We start from the raw sequence: 8211 nt of genomic DNA on the forward strand, positions 1-8211 counted from the left end.
ATGAATATGGTATATCTCTCCACTTGTTTATATCTTCTTTAATTACTCTCAAAAATGCTTACAGTTTCCAGGGTAAAATTCTTGCTTATCTTTCATTAAATTCACTCCTAGATATTTGATTTAGTAAATGCTATTGAAAGAGTATTATTTTATTTTTCAACAAAATAAAATCATTTATTACTTCACCTGTGTACTTTGGCATGTACAGTTTCAGACACAGGGCATGCCTTCCTCCTTGTCTGCATACACACTTGCTACCCCTCCTTCCAGGCATCACCCTCTGTAGGAAGCCTGACTCTGTTTTCCTGGCCTGAGTTAGTAATCTCATTTCTGTGTTATGATAAAGATCTGTGTGGTTTCATGATAATGCAAAGATCCTGCCATATTAAACTAGGTGTTTATTGTCTGTCTCCTAACTAGACCTTGAGTTCTTTGAGAGCAGCAGCTGTGTCTTCAATCTCTTTTCACAATATCAAGTGAAACAGTCAGCCTATAGACTCACAAGTTAAACAAGGACATCTTAAAGTGGTAAAGAATCTCAGATGTCGTCATGTTCAATACTCTACATGAAACTCCACTATATTGTTGCATGGCCAGAATGCAGCGAACCTGTCTAATTTGGGCTATGGTAGATATGATGCACTTTATGTGCTCTTTGTGTCCATTAACAGTAGACCCATGGAAGAGGCTTCCATTGAAACTAAGAAACATTCTGGATTCCTTACTCGCATCGTAAAGATCTAGTGCCAAATCTACTTGGATAATATTGCCTCCCCTTTGTTCTTTGGTTGTAAGCACAGTGCAAACATTCTAATTCCTTATCTATTAAACGTGTCCAATTGGTACCATTTAATGTTTTAGAAAGTTTTATCGTTACATTTCCACAATTAGTATGTAATATTTGCATGATTTTTTTCAAATGTTTATTTAAATTCCAGTTAACATACAATGAAATATTGGTCTTAGGAATAGAACCCAGTGATTCATCACTTACAACACCCAGTGCTCATCACCAGTGCCCTCCTCAATACCCATCACCCATTTAGCCCACCCCCCACCCACCTCCCTCCATCAACCCTCAGTTTGTTTTCTATCATTAATATTTGCTATTCACACCAGTTCTAGGTGTGAGAAATTGTAGCTGCATGAAACTTCTTGTTCTGCCACTCATCAGGTGTTTAATTTTGTCTCTACATACCTAAGGAGAAATGTATGAGTGTGTTCATTGTGTAAATCACGCATTTATTACGTTGATGGAAATGTGGTTGTTCATCTCTAGGAACTGGAGGGGTGCAGTGTATTAAATGCATTTTACGGTGTACTAGACAGCAGTTAGAACTGGGGAATTAGATGCATACAATATGGATAGATCTTAAGAGCAGTGTCAATGGGGAAAAGAAATATATAACATACAAATTTTGTGTAAATTAAAAATTCATCACACATCAATAAAAACGCATCAAAGTAGCAAATTTCATTTTTGAAAAATACATTCAAACAAAAAGATCCACCAGAATTGTTTCAGGTATAGAAGGGTGCATTACAGGAGCAGAAATAGGGGATAAAGGAAAATCAATCCGTGAACCGAGGAAGAGTCCAGCAGGTCGCTAGCAATAATATGCCGTGAAATGAGGGGCTTGAGAAACTCAAGTTTCCATTTTTAACAGCTGAAAGAAGAGGAATTTAAAAAGGTAAAAATCAGATTTTGAGGGGATTAAGTGAGGTAATTCATGAAAAGCACTTAGCAAGTGCCCTAGCACATGGTAACTATTGACGAATTTTATTAAGCTAATATTAGTAGACTAATCTGTGCTAAAAAGCACCCTCCATGGGGGGGCGGGACCTCCATTTTGTTCATGCCAGCATCTCGAGCACCAGAGCAGTGTCTGTCACGTTTGCAGGTGCTTGACAAATATTTGTTGAGGGAATAACAGGCACTGAGATACAACGATGGGCAAAAGCCACATTGCTTCCACCCTTACGGAGCTAACAGTTTGGAAGAGAGACAAACACCAATAAAAAACATACATAAATAAATACACAGTTGCAATTGTTTCTAAATGCAAGTGCTCGTGGTTCCCTGAGAGCCCATAATGGGGGTATTTAAATTGGTCAGAGCGATCAGAAAAAGCTTCCTTGAGCAAGGGACCTTTAAGTCACGGTGAGTAAGAATTAACTAGGTACAAAGAGGAAGATCATTCCAGGCAGGAAATCTAGTATGTGCAATGTCCCTGTGGCAGATAAGAGCTTGGCAAATACGAGAGCCTGAAAGACAGGGCGAGGGGGCCCGGCTGGGCAGTGAGGCTGGAGAAGGAGGTGGGGCCAGACCAGGCAAGACCTCACCAGCCATGTCAAGGAACTTGCCTTTATTTTCTGAGCCGTGGAAAGCTGATGAAAGGCTGTAAGAGCAGAGAGACACAATCAGATATTCGTTTTTAGAAGATGGTTCAGGCATCAGCTTTTAGTGTATGTGGCACTGGGCTAGTAGTGAAAGGACAGAGAAAAGTGACTAGATCGTCAACGTTGGCTGGGATTGTTAGCATTTGCGAACCATCGACCTAAGACATGGAACACACCTATTCAATGTGGTCGATTCCTAGATGTCAAGAAAAGTCTGAATCAATCTGGAATAATGCTGGGGCTCCTGGGAGGGGCTTATGGATCATAAGATGACCAAGACTGATTAAGAGCAAAGGCCGTTCCTCTGTCTCTCCTGATACTCTCCCACTGCTTGACAACTGGAAGGATTTGGGCTTGATGAACATTTTATTCCAACTGTATACTTTCCAACTAGTTGGTGATGCTCCTGGCCTTGTTGATATGCAAATTCCTCACGTTTATCAACTCACCTTGGCCTCTGGTGCTGCCAACAGGCCCTGAGGCACCATAGCCTCTGACTGCCCATTTGCAGGACTTTCTTGACCACATTGGTCCAACCCACAGGCTACACACCCACCTGCCAAGAGGAGGGAGAGAGCACATGTTCTGCAATCTGTTTGTCACTCACCCAAGGGCCAAGCCAAAGAACACACTGAGCCCCTTGAGCTCTGTACCTCCCACAACCATCCACATCTGCCCACCCTTCCCTTGCCACACCCACCCTGAGGCAGGGCCACACCTGGCCTCCAGAACAAAGCCCAACTCCAAGCTCTCTCAAAAATCAGATTGGGTGCCTGAACTTATGTTCTCACTTTTCTTGCTAAGGTACTTCACCCACCCCACCCTCCCCCTGAACTACACCCAGTGCAAAAAGCCGTCACTGTGAACCAAGCCATTGGCTCTCACCTTGCAACCACTCCATAAATGTTAGATCCTTCTTTGTACGCTTCCTACAGGGGAGACCCTCACTCCTTGCCACCGGATGCCTCAGTATTCGTTCTCATAGAAGGCATCTTATGACCCCGTCAGGTTCTAAGAATCAAAACTACATGTGACATCTCCTTCTCAAAAAGGCATTCCGAAGAAGGCTGGTCGCAAATAGAAAATATCAGTAACTAGGAGAGGGGTCCCCTGAATGCTGTATGGTCCATCAGATACTTCTTTTTCTTCTCTTGGGTATCAGCTAATCTTCCTCCAGTACGGAATCCATCTCACACATTCATACATTCATACCCTGCCCCCCACCCCAGGGTGTGTCATTTTCCTCACTAACTCGGTGAACACATCAGTCATTCAGTGAATCACTTGGCAAATTTCCTAAGGACCCACTGGACACAAAGCCACCGTCGTGGACACAAAACTTCTGCAGGAAGGGCATATGCCCCAAAGCTTGAGAATCAGGAGACCCCTATTTCTGCACGGCCTCTTCAAATGCAGAGAGAAACACGTTTCAAGTCCCTGCTAACAAGGACAAGTTCCAGCCAGAGCTGACCTTCAGCTCACTCACCGGGAATCCAAGTCTCTGTCAGCCATGGGAGTCAGGGACCAAGTTCTCTGCCAAATTACTAGTACAGTCTGGCCTGAAATGCCCTCTCTCTACGTGGGGATTAAAGTAGCTCCTGTCCCACTAACGTCCACATATTGCGTCCTACATTTCTCTACCTTGTACCCCACATTTGTCAATTTAAAAATGTTTAGGGGCTCCTTGGTGACTGAGTTAATGAAGCATCTGGCTGTTGATTCCAGCTCAGGTCATGATTCCAGGGTCATGGGATCAAGCCTCACGTTGGGCTCTGTGTTGAGTGTGGAACCTTCTAAGATCCTTTCTCTCTCCCTCTGCCCCTCTTCTCAGCTTGTGCTCTCTCTCTCTCTCTAAAAAAAAATTAAAATAAAAATTAAAAATTAAAATGACTAAAGTTCGCAGCAGCATTATTCACACTCAAAAGGCAGAAATAAATCAAATGTCCATCAACAGATGAATGGAACGGAATGGAATATTATTCAGCCTTAAAAAAAAGAAGGGGATTCTGGGGCCACCAGGGTGGCTCAGTCGGTTAAGCGTCCGACTTGAGCTCAGGTCATGATCTCATGGTTCGCGAGTTCAAGCCCCATGGCGGTCTCTGTGCTGACAGCTCAGAGCCTGGAGCCTGCTTCAGATTCTGTGTCTCCCTCTCTCTCTGCCTCTCCCCCACTCACACTCTGTCTCTGTCTGTCTCTCTCTCTCTCTTAAATAAATTTAAAAAAAGGGGGGGATTCTGACACAGGCTATATGTATCTCACATACACACACACATATAGAAATAGAGAGAGACCTCTATAAAGATACAGTTATATATATCATATGTATATCTCATAATGTAGATCATATATATATATATATATATATATCCAGCCTCTGCCCCTTGCTTGTCTGTAACTTTCTACTCCAACGCTGAGAAACCTAGCTCCCATCAACTCCCATCCACTCACTGAAATAAGTGTTCAATTCCAGGGGCACCTGGGTGGCTCAGTCAGTTGAGTGTTCGACTCTTGATTTTGGTTTTGGCCTGTCTCAGCTTTCGGCAAGGCTTCCTCACTGAGCTTAATCATTTCTAGCTTTTGATGTACAGTGAGAGACGTGTGACTCTGCCTTTCACTTGAACACTTAGAGGCCACTGTAGGGGAATTACTTGGCCTGATTTCAATATTGTGTCTCAGAGAGAGAGAGGGAGCCGTCAGAACACGCACAACATTTATCAACTAAGTTTGCCATCTAATATGGGCTTGGCGAGGCATGCCTGGATGTAACCTTTTCAGACTGACTTCTTTCACTTAGCGATATGCATTTAAGTTTCCATGTCTTTTCATGGCTTGGTAGCCCATTGCTTTTTATGCATTGTCTGGATATAATATAGTTTGTATATTTATCTTAAAGGACGCATTGGTTGCTCCCCAGTTTTAGTGATTATGAATAAAGACGCTATAAACATTCGTGTACGGGTTTTTGTGTGGTGAGTTGTCAACTCACTTGGGTAAATTGGCAGTGAGATTGTTGGACTGCATGGTCAAAGTACGTTTAGCTCTGAAAGAAACTACCACACTGTCTCTCCAAGCAGCTATACCCAAGTTCGCATCCCCGTCAACAAGGAACAAGAGTTCCTCATTCTCGCTAGGATGTGGGCCTGCCAGTTTTCCAGACTTGGAGCTATTCTAACGGGTGTGTAGTTGGATCTCATTGTTGTTTTAATTTGCAGTACCTTTAACAACAGGTGATGTTGAGAAGCTTTTCGCATGCTTTCTTTGGCCACCTGTATGCCTTGCTTGGTGTGGTGCCTGGGTGTCCGTTCAGATCCTTTTTTCCTTTCGTAATTGAGAATTTTTAAATTTTTATTTATTTTTTTATTTGAGAGAAAGAGAGAGAGTGGTAGCGGGGGAAAGAGACAGAGGAAGAGAGAGAGAGAGAGAGAGAGAGAGAGAGAGAGAGAGAATTCCAAGCAGGCTCCATGCTCATCAGCTCATCATGGGCCTGACATGGGGCTCAATCTCAAGACCCTGGGATCATGACCCGAGCTGAAATCAAGAGTCGGCTGCTCAACCGACTGAGCCACCCAGGCACTCCCATAATTGAGATTTTATTGGTTGTTCTGAGGGTCAATGCACAGACATTATGAAGAATTTGTACACAATTTCTAATGCAGGTGTCAAACATATAAGGAGCCTGTAGTTTTTGTTTTTGTTTTTCAACGTTTATTTTATTTTTGAGACAGAGAGAGACAGAACATGAACGGGGGAGGGTCAGAGAGAGAGGGAGACACAGAATCCAAAACAGGCTCCAAGCTCTGAGCTGTCAGCACAGAGCCTGACACGGGGCTCGAACTCACGGACCGAGAGATCATGACCTGAGCTGAAGTCGAACGCTTAACCGACTGAGCCACCCAGGCGCCCCGCCTGTAGTTTTTTTCTAAACCGAGGTTCTAGTGACATTCCAGCTTAAAATTTTCAGACAAGTTTTTCCTAAGAAGACGCTAGCTAACAATATCTTCAGGGGTTGATCAACGGTTACACTGTAAGCATCGGTAATTCACATGTCACTATTATGGATCCTACACACTCAAAATATCAATGTCTCAGGGCACAGTAACAGAGTTGTTAGGCAAACTGGACTACCATGACCAGAGGTCTTAAAGAATGTACACATCAGGGCACCCAGTGGCTCAGTCAGCGAAGCATCTGACGTCAGCTCAGGTCATGACCTCAAAGTTCTTGAGTTCGAGCCCCGCGTGGAGCTTTCTGCTGTCAGCCCAGAGCCCGCTTTGGATCCCTCTCCCACCTCTGCACCTCCCCCACTCTCGCACATGCTCTCTCTCTCTCTCTCTCTCTGTCTCTCAAAAATAAACATTAAAAAAGAAAAAAAAAGAATGCACATAGTTTGAGACTCAAGAGCAAACTAAGATCAGGCAGCAGTTGCTTGGAAGAAACAATTCTCCTGAGAACAACGTGGAAATAGAAGGGTCGTTTCAAATGTTCGGGACTGATGTGCCATTCATAAGGGGGATCGAGCTACAGGTCACAGGCCGGCTTATCACTTGGCTGGCTTTGGGAAAGGCAGCCCTCCACCCCCCGTTTAATTACCGCGATAAGGGGCCGGGGTCAAATGTATCAGACATGGAGGCATAAGGGTAGGGGACTCCCTGACTCTCATAGGGGGCACAGTACACAGGCCAATTCAGGTTTTTCTTGGGCAAAGTTGATCACAGAGTTTCCCGCAATGGCGAACTCTCCTCCTTGTCATCCCTGCTAGCAAATATCCACCTGTCCCACGACACAGGAACATTGGTATTAGAGGCTCCCCTAAAGAAGAAGGCCACGTGAAACCGAAGGAACTTCTGGTTTGGGGACCTGTCCCCTGCCATAAAGGCTACAGCCCATCCCAGAATTCAATACCCCAACTGAGCAAAGGCATTTGATGCTGTTGCCCTCCCGCTCTTGGTCAGGGTGGAGCATAGACACTGTGACTTGTAAAAGAACTTGTCGACAAGATCAAGAGTGAAAGAGGAGGAGGGGTCTACCATGGGCCCATTCACTCTGTGCCTGGGATTTCTGCTATTCTGCTCTATAAATATGCTTTGTGCCCAATGATAAACTCAACTGACACTTGTATAGACTTTATTTTCACAGGCATTCCACCTTCTAACATCACATGGGGTAGATATCATTACGCCCATTGTGTAGAGGAGGGAACTGATGAGGAGAAAAAATTAGGTAATTCGTGCCAGGTGGCACAGCTGGTGGGTAAAACTAAAATTTAAACCACTGCTCTCTGGAAGGTCCCAGGGGAAAGTGATGCTATCATGGTCTCCTAAAGATATTTCTAACAAATGGTGTTTTGCGTGTGGGTTTGGATGTGTGTGTGTGTGTGTGTGTGTGTGTGTCTCAGAAATGGCCTCTGACAAGGGTACAACGTGGGATGTAATCTGTATGTGGATGTGAGTCTCGAGGGTGCCCCAGGATTCAATCGTGTCTTCTTTAAGTAGCTCACGTCTCCCAAAAGGAGGTGTGGCATTTTCGCGAAAGCAAATGCCATTTTCCGTGAATCATAGCTAGTTTTGTGCCTCTGAGAAGCCTTCAGAAATGCTCACCAGCTTTCTGCAGTCTCTTGAACAAGACACCGTCCACAGGATAATGAATATGTCCCCTTTACCTTCTCTGCCTGTGGTCACCACGAATGTCCCTTCATGGGGTCTAAAGCAAGGTATTTACCAGAGGGAAGGAAAAAAAGTTATGTTAGCCAAGTCTGTTCCTCGTGTGTTTCCCGCTCTTCTTTGTGTGTATTTTAAAACTCGCTTCAGTCTT

General features: G+C 44.3%; 1 long non-coding RNA gene across 1 annotated transcript; it reads right to left on the reverse strand.

Annotated features, from left to right (window-relative positions):
- Window positions 1–1472: 1472 nt before the first annotated feature.
- On the reverse strand, window positions 1473–3379 carry LOC125932632 (uncharacterized). Its single transcript, XR_007460696.1, has 3 exons — window positions 3286–3379; window positions 2850–2956; window positions 1473–1667 (listed from the first exon to the last, which is right to left on the reverse strand). It is a non-coding gene; the product is annotated as an uncharacterized LOC125932632 (long non-coding RNA).
- Window positions 3380–8211: the final 4832 nt, after the last annotated feature.

Source organism: Panthera uncia, chromosome D2 (assembly GCF_023721935.1).
Source record: "Panthera uncia isolate 11264 chromosome D2, Puncia_PCG_1.0, whole genome shotgun sequence".
Taxonomy (NCBI): Eukaryota; Metazoa; Chordata; class Mammalia; order Carnivora; family Felidae; genus Panthera; species Panthera uncia.